Genomic DNA, 22,481 nt, shown 5'->3' on the forward strand with positions numbered 1-22,481 from the left:
TCTTTAAGAGAAGCAAGCCGAAATCAAATTATGAGAAACATATATTGCAGATAGGCAGGTGGGGTGGAGGATAAACTTTCTTGTGGGCTCCGGCTTTGCGATGTCGTTCAGCAACAGCATATCCCATCTCATGACCCCCGGTCACAGGCCACGTGCCACCTGGGAATGGAAGTCTTATTGAGAAGCTGGTATGTGTTCAGAGTTAAGGACTGAAGTCACCCTTGGTGGAAGATGCTGAATAAAGTATTGGCTGTTTTGGGAGCAAATCCTTGCTTATTGTTCATAGTGTCATAGGCAAGCCTCAATAACGCTTCAGTCTTCACAATATTTATGAAGGGATGGGAGCGAAACTTGTATACGGTCAATCCTTCTTGTGTTAAAAACTCTTCATAAATATCCTCATTATAGGATTATTTTATATTTTACTTCTAAGTATGATATCCTAGACTAGGAACAACTATTTTAAAGTTTGTGCTTCCTGTGAAACCTAAGAGATACTTGGGAAATGATTTGATCAAAAAGAAGTGAGATTTGAGAATTAGAGAATTTGTTAACAAATTCAGGTTTATCCAGAATATAATTGGATTTATGCCCAATTACCAAAAAGTTGCAGTTTTTTAGGTTAATGGCTACGAACATAATAATCCCTAGATTATCTACAAACCTAAAATTATTACTTAAAATCAGGATTTACAAAAATGACTGATGAATGTCCCCTTTTGGTTTTCCTGTGTCCACTGTGGAGAAGGCACCGATAAGCAGTAAAGAGCAGGGCGATGGGAGACTGGAGACCGACCCCTGACCATGGCTGGCAGGGGAGGTTACATTAATTCGGTCAATGGGAAAGCCAGGAACAAGTCCTTTATCAATCAGAAGGATTCAGCTGTTACCGTTACAGTGATTGGTGTCATATTATGTTCGGTGGCTCTTGATTTCTGAGAGCAGACTGAAAAGAATCGGGCTTAAACTCTAGTGTGTGTAAGGTAGGAGAAACCCGAGCAGGGATTTTTTTAAAAATATGAGGGTTGTTTAAACAATACATGAATGAATGTCAGCCTCAGAAAAAGTCAAAGTCTGGGTCTTTCAGGTATGGCTTTGCTGCAGGCCGGGCTGAAGGAGGGAGGCCAGCTTTTCAAGGTATGCTTAAAATCATCCCACTTACCCAGAATCAAGATACATGCCTAACATGCTCAAATATTAAAACAAAGCATCATTTTACATGTTTTATAGAAGAATAAATACTTGGAAGGACTCTTCCAAAACGTGAATCACCAGACTTACGCCGCCACCGAGGAGCCCGTCGGGATCACTTGCACTGGTGCCAGGGAAGTGAGGGAGAAACCTCTGGTCCAGAGAAGCACACATGCTGTCCGCATATACTCGGACACTACCGTAAAGCAATATTGTGTGTCATCCCTTAGGATCGCACATTTTCTCCCAAACTCTTACTGTTTCGTTAAGTCGCCAAGTATTTATTTAGCAATGACCATGTGCAAGACTGAGTTAGGAACTGTAGGAAACACAAAGGAATGGGTGATGAAACCCTTTCTATAAGAACTCAGAACTAGTCTGGGGTTTCCCAACCTCACACTATTGACATTTCTTTGTTGGAGGTGGGGGGTTTTTCTGTGCGTTGTGCGATGCTTAGCAGTGTCTCTGGCCTCTACCTACGACCTGCCAGCAGTGCCCTTCCCCATCCCCCAACTGTGACGGTCAAAAATATTTCCTGACACTGCCTCCTAGCCGATGTCACCTGGTCGGCAAAAATCACCTCTGTTTGAGAATCACTGGTCTAGTAAAATCAACAGTATATAAATAACACAAAGATAGTGATGATTGACAAGAAAGCAGTACAGATAAGTGCTATTGGACATTCACAGGAAGTAAAGATGACTTTAAGTTGAAGGCTTCCTGGAGAAGGAAGCATTTATAAGAAAGCCTTGAAGAACTCGGCATCCCAGGAGGAGGGAGAGCAGAAGGAACAAAGGCACAGATGGAGTGGTTAGCTTTGTAGGAAATCACATCAAGACAGGATGTCAGGGCAGATGCTGGAAGGTCACTCCGCTCTTATTAAGGAGCATTTGTTCTGTAGTGATGGGTGCACGTCCCTGCGCTTCCGTTCTGCCTGGTGCGGTCCTCTGTGCAGAAACTGTGGGCGGATGTATCGGAGGGAGGACTGGGCTATCGAGAGCTGGATGGTGGGGCTGGCACGGGCAGTGGGCTGTTGAGAGCCTAGAAAACTGTGTCAGAAATAACGGACCTTAGAAAAATCTGAAAGGGAAACTCAACAAGACTTAGGAGTAAAAAAGTAAGAGGAATTGGGGCGCCTGGATGGCATAGCCGGGGGATGAACATCCAGCTCTTGGTTTCGGCTCTGGTCTGATCTCGGGGTCATGGGATTGAGCCCCGCGTTGGGCTCTGCACTCAGTGAGGAGTCTGCTTGGGTTTCTTGCTCCCTCTCCCTCTGCTCCTCCCCCCTATGTGCTCTCTTGCTCACTGAAATAAACAAATAAGTCTTAAAAAAAAAAAAAGTGAAAGGAATCAGATTTGACCTAGATGTTTGGAGCTTGGTGATGTTATTAATAGAAATGGAAAATGTTGGAGCAAAGCAGAGTTAAGCTTAGAGGAAGATAGGCACACCTGGGTGGCTCAGTTGGTTAAGCACCTGACTCTTGATTTTAGCTCAGGTCATGATCTCAGGGTCATGAGATTGAGCCCCAGACCTGCTCTGCGCTGACGTGGAGTCTGCTTAGGATTCTCTTTCTGTCCGTCCCCCACTGCCTGCACACGTGCACGCTCTCTTTAACGAAAAAAATTCCTTTATTTGTACTCTTTCTCACTTAATGCTTACCTCACCATGTAAGAGCACAATTATTATTCCCACTTTCAGATAAGAAAATAGAGGCCCAAAGATATCAAATTAGTTGTGATGGCCCCCAGCTGGTAAGTGACATAGACAATGTTCATAGACTGATCCTACACGGAGCTTATTCTCTGCTACAGTAGGAATGAACAAATGACTGCCTACAGGCCAAATCCAGCCCCCACCCCCACCTGTTTTGCTATAGCCTGTGAACTCACAAAGTTCTTACATTTTTAAGTGATTGGATAAAAAATCAAAGGATAATATTTTATGGCATGGGAAAATTATACAAAATTCAAATCTTGATATCCATGAATAAAGTTTTCCTGGGACTCAGTCATGCTCATTTGTTTATGAATTGTCTATGGCTGCTTTTGTCCTACCTGTGGGGCACGTGACCGAATGCGACAGAGACCGTATGGCCTGTAGAGCCAAGAATATTTACGAGCTGGTCTTTATAGAAACAGTTTGCCATCCCGTGTACAGCACTCTGCTTCTGGCCATGTCATCTGATCTGTGGATTCAACTCTTCCCTCTATGCACAAACTCTCATGCTGGAACGAGAGAGACAGAAGGGGTAGGGGCACCCATCGCCGCGCCCTGTTACAGCAGTCCTGCAGCAGAGTCTCGACAGCCCAGGTCGGAAACACGTTACTCCTGTCAAAAAAGTGACCGTTCGAAACAGGAGAGAAAGTGAAATCAGCTATTGTAATTGTCACACACGGTTCACCGCTGTGTCTGCGTCTTTCTGGAGGCAGTAAAAACCTCAGAGAAGTTTTCTCAAGATGCAAAATAAAACCCTGCAAAGTCTGTGATTACCGGGAAGAGAAGATAAATCTCCTTTCAACCAAGCTTGAAGGGGTAGCGGATCCTCGGCGTGCCCCACACCTACACGGTCCTTGCTGCTCCGCAGGTCTGCAGGAGGAACTCAATCAATATTTGGTGAAGAATGAGTAAAGGAATGAATGAGTGCGCGCATGCAGAAAGGAGAGGCTAAACCAAGACAAAAACCGGCATAAGGGAGAACATTGCGGAGGTGAATCCCTGTGTCTGGGACCTTCATTTTCTAAGGGTTGAGGAAGGCCAGCGGGTTGGAGACAATATGGCAGGACAGATTGGTGGGGAGGCGGCAGGACAGACAGGAGGCAGTAATGAGCTCCAATATTCCAAGAACAACATTAATATTTCCGAGTTTCTGAAATTTGCCTCCCAGATGCCGAGCTTGCCTCTGAATGCAGCTTTTAATTTTGCCCTTTTGTTTTCCCCGTCTTCCTTCACTGAAGACAATTTGTTGACATTTTTTTTTTGCAAATGAAATGACAGAATGGAATGCATATTCTAAAGGCACACTTGAAAAACTGCCTCCCCTTTAGTTTTAGGTTTATTCTTACACTGTTTCAGAGCCTAGTCCTTCATATTTGCCGCAGAGATGCTCCATAAATATTAATTGATACTGTTGCATTTCATTATTGCCCTTAGCTAATCTGCCGCCCGCTTTCATGACTGAATTTTTCTAATACGTGTATTCATTGTTCATTTTCTTCCCTAAACAAAATTTTGATCTTTTGGCAGAATTCACTTAAAAAAAAAAAAAAGACGTAGTCAATTCTTTTGTTTGGCATTGCCATGTACTTAAAGATAGGTTACTTAGGCAGCTTGTGTGAAGCAGAAAAGACTGTAATCATTGCCACCTGGAAATCTTGACAAGGTTTTCCTCAAACATGTCTTCTTTCCCTATACTTCTCCCTCTCTGCCCCGAGGGAATAATAGACATCTATCATGTCCCAACTCTAGACCCTTCTAGAACTTCACAGAAGAATTTTGCCCCAGTATCCCTTCTGGTTAGTGTCATCTTTCTGGTCACACCAACCTTCTTGGTGCTCCCCAGTTTTCCATAGCTTCTGTCCCTAAACCAACATTTCCCAATACATGTTCTGTGGAGCACAAACGTGAGTTATTAATTTTTCTAATATAAAAAAGAATCCATAGTCCAATTGATTTGAAAAATACCTGGTAAAACAATTAAATAAGGTCTTTGGAATGAGATTTTTCAATGCCTTTAATACGCCAACAAACAACGGGAATCTTCAAGAGCAGGTAAAGAATACAGTGTTTTTCAGATGTTTCACAAAGAATTTCTCTCCCCCTTTCCTCAGCCAGAAAAACTTAAGTGACCTACATTGCAAAATGCTTCCCACCCAGTTGGGAAAATATTCAGGAGAGAGTACTCTTCACTTAGAATTTACGCATCTTCTGGACTGGGTTCATCCCCTGCAGAGAGAAGGGACACAGGTTGATAAAGAAATTTGAGAAGAAAATTAATATTTATTGAGGATCTGCTCCATTGCAGACACCATGCTGAGGACTTTGATAATATTAATAATTATAACAACAAAAGTAAACATTGACATGTTTTATCCCTCCGTTAACACCATGAGGTTGATACTATTCATTTCATTTTATAGATGGTGAAACAGTGGTCCAGTTGGTTGACTGGCCATGGCCAACTAGCCTAGTAAGTAGCAGACCCAGATTCCAGCCTACATCTTGTTTGAAACCAAAACCAGAACATTGTGCCTTACACTGGCTACTTGAGCAACTATGGCAAAATCTGCTGATCTATCTCATATATAATAACGAAAACAGGCACGGACACAATAAAGAAAAAGTCTTAGACAAATAGCGGACAATGAGTTAGAGAACCAGGCAGGACACTGAAGTATGGTTGTTCAGGTTGTGCACTATACCATTTGAGAGGAGCCCTGTAAATGGCACTTCCTAAAACAGTGCAGTATTCAAGGTCAGCAGACATATAAGCCAGCTCTCGAACAGGTAGAGATTGGGAAAGGTAGCCAGGTCCAATGTGTACTTTGAGTTCTCAGATGCAAACTTTTGAGCAAGAACTTAGGATAGAACAGTTACCAGTTTTAGGAAAATAACGTTATACATGAAAATACATTACAAACAGATATTAGAAACTTGCATATAGTGCAGCATTGACCAGAGAGAGCAGATACATCCAGATAAACCAACAATCTGGCAGGGAATCACTTTGTCACTTACATAATGACCATGTTCCTAATATCTATGGATTCCCTCCCCTCCCCTTCCCTTTTTTCTTTTTTTTTTTTCAAATAGCTTCTGTCTCTTCTAAGTATTTTCACTTGAGGCACCGTGCTTTCCATTGGTGGTTGAGCCAGTGCTGACTAGGGCAGGAAGGGATATCAGTAGCCTCACACACACCATCTGGTAGGGACTAAAAGTGATGCTCTGGTCTTCCACCCAGCATTCAAGATGTCAGGGATTCGCTCTTTATGCTCATTACAGCCCCTCCCATCTCCTGCCACACTGGCCCGGCCATACAAGGGGCTCCCCACACCAGCACACAAGTTCCTTGCTGAGACTGGCATTTTGCAGTGAAAACCAAATTTCTTGTTAAGCTTTATCCTCGGCGCATCCTTGCCTAACCCTTGCATGGGACTGGAATATGACTGCATACCTTTCATTATTGGCCAAGATTTTCATTGTGCTTATTGGAAAGCACATTTTGGTGTCAGACCCTCCTAGGTATATATTCCAGCCTTGTCACTTACTAGCTAAGAGGTCCAACATGTTGGACTTCACCCTTCTCGTGTATGAAAAGGGCACATTATGGACTCCTTCACATGAGCGAGATCATCCATGAGTGGACTTTCCCCTCTCTTCTCTGAGAAAGACTCATGGGGCAAGTATCAGGATGTTCTCAGTTGTAGAGAATGGTTACTCAACTCAAAGTTATTTAAACAGTAGGGATATTTATTGGCTCATAAAATGAAATCCAGAGGTAGGCAGCCTCAAGATTTGTTGATCTCTACAATTTAATTATGACACCAACAACCCGGATTCCTTCTATTTGTCCAGACAGCCATCTACAAAAAAGACCTCATCCTAGGGTGAATTCTCTACTTGGTAGTTTGGTGTCTTCATATAACAGTTGGTGCTTTTCTATTCTCTTTGGGAGAGAAGTAAAGGCGAGGGGGGAAAGAGAGCGAGAGGGAGGGAGAGAGCATTTCTCTTTACTCTTTAGAAGCCAGGTCCTTCTCATTCATTTGCTTAGACCGATTTTCAGTTGTATGCTTTTTTTTGGATCAATAATTGTTCATGGGAAATGTTAGAGGCTGACTGGTCTAAGTCTGAGCTCCTGAACCATCACTGGTCAATGAATTATCACGATCAATGAACCAATACTGGCCATTCCTACTCTAGTGGAGGTATCTGGGGAGGAAAGGGTCAGGTGAATACTGGAGAATCAGACTGCACGGGATGGAACACCCTGAGCTGTGGTTCAGATCCCTACTCTGGCAATTACCAGTGGGGTTACCATTCCTGAACTTCAATTTCTTCCTCTAAAAATAGGAGATCAAAATAGTACTTGTCTTACTGGCTGGTTTTAAGGATTCAGTGAAATAAAACGTGTGAAACTCTTAGCACAGAGACCGGCAGGTGTGTTATTGTTATTAACAGGAATGCCTACAACTTCTAGATGTTATTGTAAGTCTCTATGCAGGGGCACCTGGGTGGCTCAGTCGTTAAGCGTCTGCCTTTGGCTCAGGGCGTGATCCCAGAGTCCTCTCCCACACCCCTGCCTGTGTTCTCTCTCTCGCTGGCTGTCTTTCTCTCTGTCAAATAAATGAATAAAATCTTAAAAAAAAAGTCTCTATGCATAGCAATGTGGTACCACTTCCTGCAAGATTTGGCTGTTATCCGATTCCTGCATCCCTACCACAGACCCCTCTGCCCTGGGATGCATGATCACATCTGAATGCTGCATATTCCCTCTACATTGTACATCTGACGGTTCAGCTGCTCATGAGGGGTTGGCTGGATTAGTCTTCTCCTTCTCTCTCCCATTACTGTCTCATCCGATCTAGATTTAGATCTCCTCCCTGGTGACACAGGATATTGAGATCCCAGCTTGCTTTGTTTTCCAGAGCCCACTCCTATTTTGATAATTTTCTTGGTGACCAAGAAATGATGAATAACAAGTATGGACAACTGGCTGGGCCAGAATGGGCTTCTATCTAATGCCAGCATTGGATACAAAATGTCTCCTATAGTTCCTATTGCTAACAGTACTACCCAGAACTGAGTATTTGTTTGATACCTGCTTTTAAAAAAAAGATTTTATTTATTTATTTGAGAGAGAGAGAGAGAGAACAATCCAGAAGGGGCAGAGGGAGAGGGAGAGGCAGAGTCTTGGCTGAGCAGGGAGCCTGATGCGGGGCTTGATCCCACGATCCTGAGATCATGACCTGAGCCGAAGGCAGATGCTTAACCGACTGAGCCACGCAGGTGCCCTGACACTTGCATTTAAGCTAAACTGCTTTATTAATATCTCAACCAATATAATTAGCATGTTTCTTAGCATCTCATTTCTTCTTAGAGCTATAGCATTGTTAAGTATTACACAACCTCAGATGTTTTAAAAGTCCCATGAGTTTTACCCCCTTTTAAGTAGGGTCCTTTCTCTTCTGGCATGCTATCATTATCCAAAAAGATTTTTAAAATCCTGTTTCATTTTTTTTCATTTGTTTTCCTGGATAACATGAACAATTTCTTTTTCAGTCTACCCGGTTACATTCTGAAAGGTATAATGAACTCTGTGGGTTTGCACAATTTTCATATTTTAATTTCTGATCCTTACTTTCTCTTTCACGGCCCTCACCACGGGGTTCTGGAAGTGACACATGACATGACGTGCAGCCCTTTAAAAAGTGGACGATGCTTGGAGTGACAAACAGCGCATGGGAATAGCTCTTGGTTATTCAAAAAATTCCAAGAGGAAGCTGGAGGTTAGTCTGTCGGGAAAGTCCAAGAGACCCAAAGGCCACAGTGGCAGTTTCAGGCTGGCATACGGGTAGGAGTAAAGGTTACAAACAGATGGTAACTGCAGTTAGAAGCAAATATTTTCATTTTTTTAAAACAGCAGACACAGCACCAGGCCCCTAATGGCCGCATATCACATTACAGTAGGAGAAGCTGGAGCTCTGTGGCAGGCTTTGGCATCACCGGAGGAGAGGAACAGGGAGCTCCACGGAGGGAGCATTTGGGAGGGCGGCCCTCCCCTCCCCTCTCCTCCCCTCCCCGGGGCCAGGAGCACAGATGTGCGCTGCTGGCCGAGCCCCTGCTGGCTGAGACACACGTCTGGGAGGGAACTGGCATGCAACGGCTGGGGCCTTTGGCTACAGATGACAGCCCAAAAGGGCACCAGACCAAGGTTGAAAAGAAAGTCCCTCCCATCCCCAGAAAGTTGTCTTTAAGGAAGATACCTCCTACTTGTGTAGATGGAGACAGGTGACCCCTATGCTGCATTAATTAGAGGACCAGAGGGAGAGGGGGATTTTAGTTCCTTTAACATATTGGTGTTACTTTCCTCACTTTTTACAGTCTCGTGTGCCGCTGCCCCCAAGAAGGGAAATGGTGGCCTGGCGTCCAGCACTGTCTGGGAGCATCACAGCTGTGCACTTGGATAAAGCAAAGAGGGAGAGGAGTACAGGGAGGGTAGCTGCGTGTGTTTGTGCGCGAGCGTGCACACGTGTGGGGGGCAGACTGCTCATAAGGGGACAATGTAGACAATGCAGCCTTCTTGGGAGGAAAGTAGCTCAGCCCTTTTACTTGACTTTCTGTTAGGCTGTGATGTCAGAATGCTTCTCTCTTGTTGCAGATGGGAATCTAGAAACATTCCAGTACCTAGGTCCCTGGCGTGTCTCCCCCCAGGGTCTTGGCTTAAAGGATTCCGCTGCTTATCTTGCTGACTCCTGAGTGTGAACCGGCTCTCTTCTGCTCCTGTGTGCACCAGGGCTGAGCTTCTGTGACTCCTGCCCTCCGGCCACCACGGACTCTATAAGCCCTCAGGAGCGAGCGAGAGGATTAGAGGAGGCGCCTCTGAAGTTGTGAGAATCAGGGGCTTATGGGAGCCAAGCTTGATTTACACCGGAGCTGCGTTGGCATCGTTGCCCACTGACACATTCGGGATGCTGTCAGAGGCTTCCACTGCCTTCTTCATTCCTAATGTAGCGATTTCAGAAAGTTAATTAACCTGACTCTCATATTTCCCTTCTTTGGAACTCAAGATAGACTTGGAATTTGCCTTTTAAAAATGACCCACATCCTGGGAAATGGGGAAGACAAATCCTCATCCATTTTTTATTTTAGTAGGCTCATTTTTTCCCCCTTCAACTCACTTGATAATTAGTAATTTAACTCTCGGCTTTTCGATTTATTAATGTGCATATTTTTTAATTACCTGTTTTGTGCAAATTGCTACGGTAGGCACTTTGAAGAACACAAAGAAGTAGAAAATCCAGTCATTGACCTCAAGGAATTTGCAGTTCTGGTGGGATTATAAAAGCCGACATGAAAACTGGTGCAACATTTTAGATTATGCTAAATCCCCAATGCCCGGAATGAGTGGTAAATGCTCTGAAAAATTCAGAAGCACATAGTTCCGTCTCTGTCATCTTGCTGTTTGGACTTAGGGTGCTCTTGAATCCTGCAGTCACCAACACTCACCGTGTGACCTTGGACGAATGCCCTGTCCTTTCTAAGCCTCAGCTGCTGCTTTTGCAAAAAGGAGACAAATATATAAATCTGTCAGTAGTGGAGCAGATAAAATATTGTCATGAGTAAGAAGCATTTAACACCGTAGCTGGCACATAATGAGTGCTCCACGAAAGCGGGTTTCATTGTTAAACAGCTGGCAATTGTATTTGCTCCTTACTGCTATGGGCTTTTCAGTGCTGTCTGGTGCAATGGATCGGAGATAATATTCAAAGTCTGAGTATCCCTGCTTCCTACCCCCTCCACTCTTTAGTCCCTAAAATAAATGTAGGGTTAAGGATCCTATGTACGGTTGACCCAATGCTTCACCTCATTAAGTGCCCCAGCCCCTGGACGGCTGTTGGGGACAGAGTGTGGGGGAGTGGCTGCGTTCAAACTCTAGGAAGGATGTTTCAGGGAAACCAGAACCAATCCCTGCTCCCAAGGGGGAGGTGATGCAAGAGAAGGACTGTATAGGGATTCCTCTATCTTATTTATAGCTGTTGTCGTGTACCTACATTTCCTTTCCCTAATTTAGTAGGGAGCCTTCGATCACAGCTTCAGTGCTGATGCCTCAGGAACAGGGCCGGGGAGGACAGAAATTTCAAATACAGATATGCATATATGTAAAAACTCCCCATTCCCGTGTTTTCAAACTTCCCTAAAACTCGCCTTGTTCAGAGCTGGGCTTGGTGAGTAATTGTTCTGCGGGAAGAGTTCATTTTGCCCGTCCCAAGTGTGCCTCCAGCAGGGTCCGGAAGCAGTCTTCGTTAACCACGGACAGCAGGTGGGAAGCTAGACTGCTTTGGAAAGCTGATCCCGTTTGAGCTTTCCATATTGCTCCCCTGAAGGCTACCGTGGGAGAGAGAGCCCAAAGTTGGACGCTCCAACAACCCGCAGTTACTTTCAAAAATGTATCGGCTTGTGAAATCGTTTCCAGGCCACAGGGTTCCCTTCCCACACTGTGAGCCCCAAAGCCAGGGGGAGGAGGACAGAGCCCGTGCAGTGCTCCCACCCCCAACTCTCTGGACTTGCTTTCTTCACTCCGGCTCAGGACCTTGGGCCCTGGGCTAATTTTCAGGTCTGCTTTATTAGCATTCACCCTCTGGCCTGTCCCCGGAAGGCCACAAGTGCATTAGTATTGTAGGACACCAGAGAAGGCCACCCCCGAATACGCCTCTTAGCACGCGGATTATTTTGAGCTATTTTAAGAAACAGCAGACATAAGAAAAGCTCTGAAAACAGAATAAAAGTTGCCCTTTCTTAAGGAAAACATATATTTATAAAGGAAATATCCATTTGTAAGGGTGTCTCCCCTTCTGCACTGGGAAGAGAAGGGTGACTCTAAATCACCAAAGGCTTATCAGTGGCAGAGTCAGCAGCTTACATCTGCACAACGGCCCTTACCCATGCGCACCAGGTTTACGTACCTGGTCCCCTCTCCACACCTCGCCTCCCCGACACAGTCCTTTCTTTGGTCCAGCTGAAGATGGTGGTATACCTCAATTCTAAGCCATCTCCTGAAGTGATTCGATTTCTTAGGTTTCTCCCATGGACATATGAGATATACTTGTTAATAAACTCCTGTTCGTTTTTCCTCTTACGAATCTGTCTTTTGTTAAATGGGTCCCAGCCAACATTTAGAAGGAGAGAGGAAACATCATTTTTCCCTCTCCTGTAGCATCAACATCATGAATATCCATTTAGGTGTTTACCGTCATCGCCAAATGAACTTCTAGCCAGAGATAAGGGGATTCAAGGACAAGAGTGGTACCCACACCATACACAGGGTGTGTGCACACTGAATTACATTAATTTCTTATGAATAGTATAATTATATTATATTGTACTGGGGTGGGGTTAAAGGTATTAAATTGTTAAATGTCTGCATTTAAATCAAACTATGACTTTTAAAATTCTGATACAGCTTTAAAAAAAAAATACAATATACATGCAACCTCAAAATTTACGAGTGACCCACGACCTCTTTTTATGTCTAAGAGGCCTGGATGTGCACCAAAGTTTGCAGTGAGCTTTGATTATGCTGATTATAAACCAAAAATACGTGGCACCCAGTATGACAAGTATAAGAATATTTATGGCAACAAGAGAGCAAATTAATAGAAATTGGAACTGTCTTGGAAAATCTGGAAGGAATGTTGTCATAGTATAGATGTTTGGAAATTTCTTCTGCAAAGTGCAGCTCCCTCTATGACACCCAGGGAGAGTTCTAATCAACCTTTTCTTCAGCATTGACAGACCATTTTAATCTCTTTAAAATAATGTAATTTTACATTTATCCATTCTTCATGTTACATCAGACACCACGGGCATAAAAGCTATCTGTGCATTGTTTGGTTCTATTAAATATTCATTACCATTAGTACCGACTAGACCCAATGACATAACTATGGTATCGAGTGTTATCCTTTGCGCATAACCAAAAATCTCATAGACCAGACCTAGAAGTAACTAGAAATCTGTGAAGTGTTGATCTTCTTATGTAAACCTAACCAAAACATTAATGGGGAGAGCTGTTTAAAAACAGCTCCTCGAGAGGAGGCCTGGAGTGTTTGCCCCTTCGGTGCACGGAGCTGAGTGTTTGGCTCTGAGAGGTGTTTCGGAAATATTTGAATTGGCCTGAATTCCCGTGTTCAAGGCAGAAGTGAGCGCCCTGGATGTGGACTGTTTGTTGTGGTTGCAGTTGCCAACACTGCTTCTCAAACTTTAAGAGACATGTCAGTTGATGACACTATTCTCATCTTCTGGGCATGCTAAAGAAAAAGGACATCCCGGGCAGGGAACGGGCTTGAAAGCAAGAGTACGTGTGTCTGGAGTGAGGGGAGAATGAAAGGGGGGGGATGACGCCACCACTCTGTGGAGAGCTCTGGTACTTTCCAGAGAGCAGATAAAATCCCCTCAGAAAACAAACAGATCAACTTAATTGTCAGCTCTGCAGAGATTCAATTCTCCAAAGGAGGAACTTCTCTTTGTTTAAAGGAGATTAGCATTTTAAAAAGCCCCTTCCCCCCCTCCACTTGTGGCCCAAGTCAGTCCCTGCTCAGGAACTCCCCTGTGAGCGGACCTCCACTGGTCTCCTCAAGTGGTCAGCGAGCTGAAGCCAAACTTTGAGGATGATTAGAGATCTAAAGGATGGTCCATGAGGTGAACCGTAAGATTACATGTTCTGGAAAAAGATCTATTGAGCCTGTGGATAAGAAATAATAATTATACAACTGAAGAACCAAAAGGAAAAGAAAAGGAAACGAGTTGATGGATTCCATTATAGATTTAGTGCTTTCTAGCTACCTGAATTTGCTTTTTTCCCTCCCTTGGTCTGCCCTGCCCTGCCCTGCGCAGGGTGATTCACCGAAGAGTGAATTGTAACAGCACGGGGGTCTCATGAAAATTAGAGATAGGACACAGCCCTCTGGAAGCTTCTCAGGAGAGGCAGAGAGCTGTAGTTTGGAGATGACGCTCGTGTCACATCCCTTCTCCCTCCCACTCTCTCATTCTTGAATTTCTGAAGCAACATTCTCTTAACAATGATCACCTAGTAATAATAAAAATGGTAATGTAACAGAAGAAGAAAGAAACAATTAATAATGACTTGGGGCTAAAGAAGTTTTCGTACTAAAAAAAAAATGTTACCCTGCACCACAACTTCAGCTGTGCCTCCTGCCAGATCCTATCTTGTAGCAGGACTTTTTTTTTTCCATGATGTACAGTTACTAATTATGTAACTGGAGAATTAGACACTAGGACATGTATCCAGTCTCTATTACCATCCTGCAGAGAAACGGAACACTGAATTCCAGTACTGAATGTATCATTTGGAGTGCTACATCAGCTCTTCAAAGGGAAGCATAATTTCTAGGGCTGAAGAAGCAGCTACTAAAATCACAGTTTACATGGAACCGTTTGATCACTGTCTAGGTTAAAACAGGTCATTCTCTTGGTTTTGGTGTTGCTGCTATTTTCCTTTCTCTGCCATGCTGGTGGCTCACTGATCCTGTGTGTGTGTGTGTGTGTGTGTGTGTGTGTGTGTGTGCACGCGCGTGTGTATGTATTCAGCCATCTGCACTTTCGTGTCTGTGGCATGCTTATCTAGTCATGGCCTCCTCAGGCTCAGCATCTACACCTGCACACGTAGTGCACTGCACAACTCCACTGGATGAGGCAGTGATGCCGTGAGTAAAAATCATGACCACTGCCAAGTCTAATATAGGCCCTCAGCATAGAAGAAAGAAGAACTACCCTCTTTTCTCCTGCGAGGAGGAGCAATAGGTTAAGTAGGGACAAAGGTCATAGACAAGATGGAAGGGATTTGGGAGGGGAAGGGAGGAATCTTTTTATCTTTGCTTGTGGGTATGGACTTACCAAGAATCAAAGGTAGATGCCTGGGGCCTTAGGTAAGTGAGGTGGTTTCTCCAGCCTGGTTGCTGACCAGGAGTGCCCCAAGCTCCCAAGGCAACTGTGGAACCAACCGCTGGTCCGCCCTGGAACGAATGAAAGCCTTAGAGCCTGACGGGGAGGGGGGTGTGTGCGTGGTGCCTGCCTCTTCTGTGCACCCTAGCCCTACCTCCTTGGCTCGGAACCTCCTGGTTCCGAATCCCCTCTGAGAGTGACGGTGTGGCCAGGGGAACCCAAGAGACTCATCCTCCACATTAGCTTTGCATTTTCTGCGCTTTAAGGTTTTCCCCAACTTTTTATGTAAACTTACACATTCTACTGGCCCTTTTAGGTGGTGGTGGAGGTTCCAATTTGATTCTATAAGGATTCTGGGGGCTGTGCCCAGGTATCTGCATTTTTAAAAGGCTCTCAGTGGATTCCAACATTTATCTGTTTGAGCAAGGCTGTGATGGGGCTAGCGAGTGAGCTGGGGTTGGAATCCAGACGCCCGTTCGGGGCTCTCTACTTCCTGGGTCCCATTCTGTGCTGTGGTGTGCTCCATCCCACCTCCTCATTCATCCCAAAGCGTCCCAAAACCCCGCTGGGCGACTCTCAGCAGGGCCACTCTCCAGCTCCAGAGGTGAGACCTCTCTCGGCACCCAGAAAAATACATATGGAGAAGGCAGCTTGTTTGGTGTGCCGACTGCCTTCACGTGACCCAGCGCTCCTACTTGCGGAACACACCAGCCAGTCTTTCCTTTTCCGTTTTAGTCAGTGCCCTCAGGCCAATCTCTGCCTTTTAAGGATCTTGTGAGGTCTGCACCCAGACTGACAGGATTCTAATGTTGTCTGGATGATGATCCGAATGACAGCACCTCCTCTTTATAGAATATTGGATTCACGCTACGCATCAAAGCCGTCGAGGAACTGCGGACAGTCTGTTGCTCGATCTGGACTTACTGAAAAATTACCAGAGAATGGAGTTTTGCTACCCAGAGGAACAAGAGCAGAAGTTGGGCAAAGGGGGCGGGTTAAAGGTTGGGGATCCGTGGGTGTTTGTCTTCTGACTAGGATGCTGGTGGTTTAATGGTGGAAATGTATACACGAGGCTAAATATTGGGATTCACGATGATGTGAACATCTGTGGTCAGTAGCGGGAGGCTGCAGAGGCCTTGGCTTCACCCCCGGCCCGTGGACGGCCATCTTCGGCCGGCCATCTTCAGCCTGCCACGGCTCTGCTCCATCTGTGTGCTCTGTCAGAGATAATGGAATCAGACAGGCCCACGGAGACCTCTTTTCCCTCCTCACAAATTTTTAATAAAACCCTTTGAACAACAGAGCTGGGCATCTCTGAAGCCTGAAATTAAAGCGATAAGATGGAAGATTACTCACTTGTCAGTCTGCACCAAACTGCATCACCGACACAAATTCCAGGGGAGTTTTTCTAAATCTGCCGACAATGTGAGGCTCTCCATCTGGAGGCTTTTCTTTCTTATTTCCATAGGAAGATACAGCACCAAGGAAGAGAAGAGAGACACTTCATTCTCTGCCACCAACAACATGTGAATCAAGCCCTGAATCGGGTTTGCACAAAAAGTAATTTTGGGAGAGGATCGCCTTTGAATAAGTAAGTGTCCTCAATTCAGACTTGCTGAGACAGAATGTAATCACAGTTGTTCGTTCCAGCCCCGCCACTCATCTGTCTGCCTTCCAGGAGGAATGGCCACGCTGGTGTCTGGACATGCTGGGTTCTCATGTTCACGTTGGCCTTAACGCACACTCTCTACCTGGCACAGGAGGATGACGTCCAGCACGCCCGGCCTCGTGGAGCTCACGGGCCAGAGGGAAGGGTGACAGCAGACCAACACATAAGTCCTATAATGGGATGTCAGGTACCGCTGAGGGCCAGGCCATGGGCTCTGGGGTATGGGAGAACAGGGATATCTTAGACAGGGTGTTTGGAAAAGGCCTCTGAGCTCCAGGTTGTAAATTAAGTATCTTGTAGGCTGGCCTCTTTTTCAAAGCAAAAATCTTGGCATTCATTCTGCAAGTAAAATTGTTCGGTTTTCTTAAAAAGAAACTTTATTTAGCCCTGGCTGAAATTTAAGAAAGAATTAATAGCTCTCTTTTTTCTTCTCCCCTCCCTTCCTTCCACTGCTCTCTCCCTCCCTCCCCTCCCCTCCCTTTTCCTCTTGCTTTTCCCTCCTCTCCTACCTCTCTCTTTCATCTTTCTCTTCTCTGGACTATCTACATAGCAAAGGAAAATAAATGTGAAGTGTTTCTGTTCCTTTATAAATTGGGGCTCTTTCTGAATCATAAGCTCTCTTAATACCTCTGCCTTCCCACACCTTCTGGCTGGGCTCCCCCATAATGTAAATCTTACAGCGGATTTCTGGGGGGCTCTGACCCAGACCTGTAATGTATATATTGAAATGCATGGGCCTCGTGCTGAAAATGCCTGATGAAAACAGTGAACTGCGGTCTAGGTTCTGTAGTAATGTCACATCATTTTCCACATTAAAGCACTGAACCTAAATGAGGGACCAATGGTGTCCATGACCTTAGAATAGAGCTGTAGTCTTTTTTGAGAAAATGTATTCAGGACTGTATGGGTCTATGTCCTGGCAGGAAATACAGTTCCACTCAAGTGGTTTAAGTGAAGAGAATGTAATGATGGGGCTCCTGGGAGAGGTGGGGGTGGGGGAGGGAGAAAACCGTGGATGGCAAGCATCCAGAGATTAACCAGAGCAGAAAGCCATTATCACTTTCAGGGCTGAAGGGCCAGGGGAAGGGGATTTTTTTCCCAGAATCCACTGAGAAGAGAGTTCTGCAGCCAGTGACCTGACAGGATGCTGCCTGTCAGCGATCAGGAGTGGAGCAGGGGCGAGCAGAGAGGCAGCCTGCAGCCTCCTCTCACTCTCTGGTCTCAAATCCAACCAGAAGCCGGCTGTCGGGGACCAGGGACACTTTGTTCCCAGGATGCAGAACAGGACAGAGAAAGGCAGAGACAGGAGCTTGAGGAGAGCAGGTGCAAATTCTGGAGCACAATGACCCTACCTACCACTTCCCTGCTTATTAGATGCTTGGTCTGTATGTGCGTCTGCAGCGGCTGCTATGGCAGTCGAGTCTTCCTTTCTTCTTCAGTTGTCACAGCCAAGTATCCAGCAATGTCACACTTGGTAAATGGGCTCCCTGATCAAAGTGTTAAGGTGACCTAATTCAATCCCATCTTTTAATTTAATCCATTTCCAGCAGTTGGTCTTTGAAGACTTGATCTGGTCAAGCATCCTGGCCACGGGTTCTTCCCTCCCCAAGTTCCTCTTTTGTATTGTCAGATAAAAGAGCATTTCAAAAGAATTTAAATATTTCCTTTTTAAATAAACTTATAAGAATTTCCCCTTTGATTCAGTTTTGAGGGCCTGTCTATAATTTTCTTATTCCTTCCTAATACTTTCTTTCATAAAGAAATTTAGGACTTGAAAGTCATCTGAAGGCCATTTTTTCTGTCACAGAAGCCATAACGATGAGAGCAGGGCTATCAGGGGCCTGTTGTCACAGCCTGGTTCTTGCTGAAGCCTTTCCACTGGCTGCATTTGCTGGCTCTGGCTACAATTATTTCATGGCTTACATTACAGGCCACAGCAGTTCCTTTCTTAGCTGAAATAGTTTCCTTGGCCTTGGCTGAGAGGGTTTTTTTTTTTCCCATGAAAAAAGACAACCCTTGAGAACTTGGCCAAAGGCATACATTTACACAAACCTACCCAATAAATCTGAGTGTAAAAAATGTAATGGTTCAGCTAATGTTTATTGTGAAAAATGGTCATTGTCTACAACCTCACCCACTTTGAAGAAACAGATCTCCCCACTGCTTCCTGGGAAGAACCCTTTGCTTTGCTGTGTTCTATGTGTGAATGGAGAAAAACCACCTTTAAACTGACATTGATCCACAGGCTTAACCAACCCAAAGCCCTATAGAGGGCATGTCAGCTCATCTGAAAGCTGAATGGCATTACTAATTAGGCCTGGGGTTTATGCTTCTGTTTATTAGATAGTGCTTCCCAAGCACTTCCAACTATCCCTTTTTGTAGCCTGACAGTGAGGAAGGCATTGTGGAAAAAAAAAAAAAAAAAACCCTCATCAATATTATGTTTTACTGAGACACTCAAGGCCTTAGTATAGCACAGAAATCATGTCAACTCTATGCATAGCTCTGGAAAGTGTAGGTGGCTAAACTTGAAGAGAGGATCTCCACTCACAAATATATATCTTCTGTCCCTTCCATGTTAAAGACCATGGCCTCCTGTCCCTTTCACCTGTCATGTCCTCAGAAGTCAAGTTGGATGGGGGCAGGTGAGAATCCAGCATAGATGTTTTTACTTAAGTGCCGATGAGCTGTGGTGTCAGAAACTATAAAAAAGCCATCAACATGGTAGCCAAAAGCAGAGGGAAGAAAGTCCATACAAAGCACAGCTGTTGAGATCATTCTATTCCTTATGTGCTGTTTTATTAACAGTCCGTTCCCAGGTCTGTTGTGTGAAACAGGAGATGTTCTCGTCTGCCCTGGTCTAGCTTTCTTTGTGCCAACCTAGAACAGGTATCCGGTACCAAGGTCCGGGTAATAGTTCTTCTCCATAACTTGGTGGGCAGTCCCTCTATCTAGGTTGGCAGCAGGAGCTATTTACACTCTTGAATACAATCAGAGAGGAAGGTCCTGCTGGTTCCTGACCCGGAGGGAAAAGAAAAGAGCATTCCTGCCTGGCATGTTCTGGAACGTACATCAACTCCTGAAATGACTCAGTTTCCGGGGATGCAGAATTTTCAAACTTCAAGAGACTGAAATTGTAGAGCCTCCTGAGTCGCTAAGTTGATGTGCAGACACCCAGCAGGCATCTGGGCGTCTGCGCTGGCATCTCTTCGATGATAAAAGCTGCACTTACTAATTGTGAGCACACTATTTAGAAATTGTTGAATGGAACCTGGATTCAGATCACATTCTTTCCCGGCTAAAATCCCTTCCATGATTTTTCACTGAAATGAGAGTACAAATCTCAGCCTCTCCCCGGCTTTTTCCGAGCCCTCCCTACTTGCCAATCTCATTTCTCTTCTCTTTCTCTCTGTTTTACTGGGCTCACGCCACAGGCTGGCTTCGTTTCTGTCCCTCAGACACCCTAAACTGGTTCTTCCATCGGCACCTTTGCACTCCAGGCCTGTCTCAGCTCAACGTGTCTCCTTGTCAGAGAGGTCTTTCTCTTTGAGCCATGCTTTCTAAATAGAGCTCCTAGGGCAGACACGCTCCTACTCACCATCTCACTCTCTTTATTTCCTTCAGAATAATGATGACAATCAGGTTCTTTTTCTCTTTTGGTCTGTTTCCTCCACTAAAATTTCCAAAGGTGCTGTGCCTTGGTCACCACAGTATCTCCATTAGCAAGAACAGAGAATGCCATGCAGCACAACTCAAAATATAATCACTGAATGAAGTAAGTGAAGCCTATGGGCTAATATTAATGTCCAGTATAAATCCTTGGGAATATGAGCATGTTAAGTTCACAGTCACATGTTCTTAGGGCCCAAGACCACTGAGATTCGAAGCATCAAAGCAGGATCAACCCATGCTGGGTGGAGTGGGGGGCAGGGGTTAGAGTGAAGGCGGAGCTTGAAGTTTATGAATTAGTGAAGTTAACTATGACCACTAGAAGAATTCTAGAGAAGTGTCCACCTTCCTCTCTCTTTCTCCCTTTTCTTTTTTAATTTGGTTGCAAATATGGGCAGTGATACAAGTTCTGACAAAGACTTTTTAATCTAAGCTTTATTGAAAATGAAGTAATGCTTTTTTAGCTTTCTTTCAGTGTTCCTTTTCTGCCAAATGGATATCATTTATTTCTTTTGTAATAAAGGCTATAGATATTTCAGTTGGTATGAGGTAAGATCTTATATATTAATTTCCATGCTTTTCTTCCTTCTCCTTATATCCTGACACTTTTTGTAGTAGCTAGAGGGTCCACACTGATACAACAGAAATGAGGATTTTTGTATCCAAAATTTGTAAAGGAAAGAAATAGTTAAGTGCAGGTTTGCTTGTTTCTGCCTGTCAAACATCCTGAACTGGTTCTTGCATCAGGAACCAGTTACTAATGGGGTTTAATCTGGATCAAAAGCAAAGGTTCTGAGGGGAACTGAGCACCCCACTTACGAGTTTGTGCCAAAACAAAGCTTGAAAAGAAAACCAGGGTGGGGGTTGCTGAGGGCAGTGGGAACAGTAGACCTTGCCCACTCTGCCCCTCCTTGGAGCACAGAGAGATTTATGTGGGATGTGACCTGTAAGGGGAGACCGGGGTCCCAGGGGAGAGGATAAAGTGAGAGGTGGCAAAGGACAGCCGCATGGAAGACAAGCGAAAGCTGCAGGGGGCCACCTCTCTTTATTCATCACCAGGGCAAAAAGCCAGTGAGGTGGGTCTCTCCTGTGTCAGGAGAGGTCTTGCCTATGTCCGGAGGGGAACTTTCTCCACAGCTGCCTGGAGCTCGGCCCTCAGCAGAAGGACACTGTCTGAGACCTGAGACTTTGCAGAGCTCCCATCTAAGGATCCCGTTTGGAAGCTACCCTTCGGCACAGAGGGTGAGGTCCTTGGGCCCCTCGGAGAGGCAGTGAGAGGAGGAACAACACATATGTGAGTAGAGCTGGAGAGCTGGGAAATTCATTTCTTGTACACAGATTGTTCACTAGGAGAGGAAGATATCTGGCAGAATATTGGTCCGTGCCTTGTGTCACAAATAAGCCCAACCGTGGTCTCATTTCTAATTTAGGGACCTCCTATAACGTGTTTCTTGGAGGACTCTGGTCTTGAGAAAGTAAACTGCACAAATCAGTTTTTAGAATGTAGGCGTCCAAAAGGTAAATAAGCAAGCACTGTGGGCCAGCTCCTGACGTCATCGCTGCAGAACCCGTGAGCTGCAGATCCAACCCATATCCGAGACCGCCCGCACTTGACCCTTCAGGGGAGAAATACTTTATACCGTTTAAAGGAGTCCTTACCCCCCCAGCCTCTTGGAGACTCCCAATCCTACCAAATTATGGAAGTCAGCAGGACACTGAGAAGCTGGCATGACGAAGACATCTTGAAACTTATCCTTGTTTTATTATACATCATCCTCTCTAGGAAAGGGACTCGCCAGCCCTAATAGCCCTCTCAGTGGGAAGCGGCTACAGTGGTTTTTCTTTTTCTCCCCCAAGGAAAAAACACCAACATTCTAACACTTCAGCAGGTTATCAGGGGTTTAATTGTCTAACCGTGGCTGCCTCTTCCTTATTATTCCTGCAAGGGCCATAGTCCTTTGGCTCTTAGGTCAACACTCTGAAACACGGAAGGGCCCCGTCCTTGGGGTGGTGGAGTCTTCAGTAGCCTGGCAAGAACATGGGGTGGCCCGCGGACCCACTCCCTGCGTTCTCTGCTCATTCTGGGTCTGTTACAAGAAGCCTGCCCGGAGGTCTGTTGGCCTCCCTGCCTTGGGCAGCAGCTGCTGGGTCAGAGCAGAGGTGTGGGGACGTACTTGTCAGTTCCCCTGCTGCCCTATTTGCTACTGCCTTTCCCACCCTCCTGAAAACTGGTTTTCTTGTTCCTTTTTTTTTCTTTTCCCCATTTCATTTCCA

This window comes from Ursus maritimus, unplaced genomic scaffold, assembly GCF_017311325.1.
Source record: "Ursus maritimus isolate PB19 unplaced genomic scaffold, ASM1731132v1 scaffold_21, whole genome shotgun sequence".
In the NCBI taxonomy this organism is placed as follows: Eukaryota; Metazoa; Chordata; class Mammalia; order Carnivora; family Ursidae; genus Ursus; species Ursus maritimus.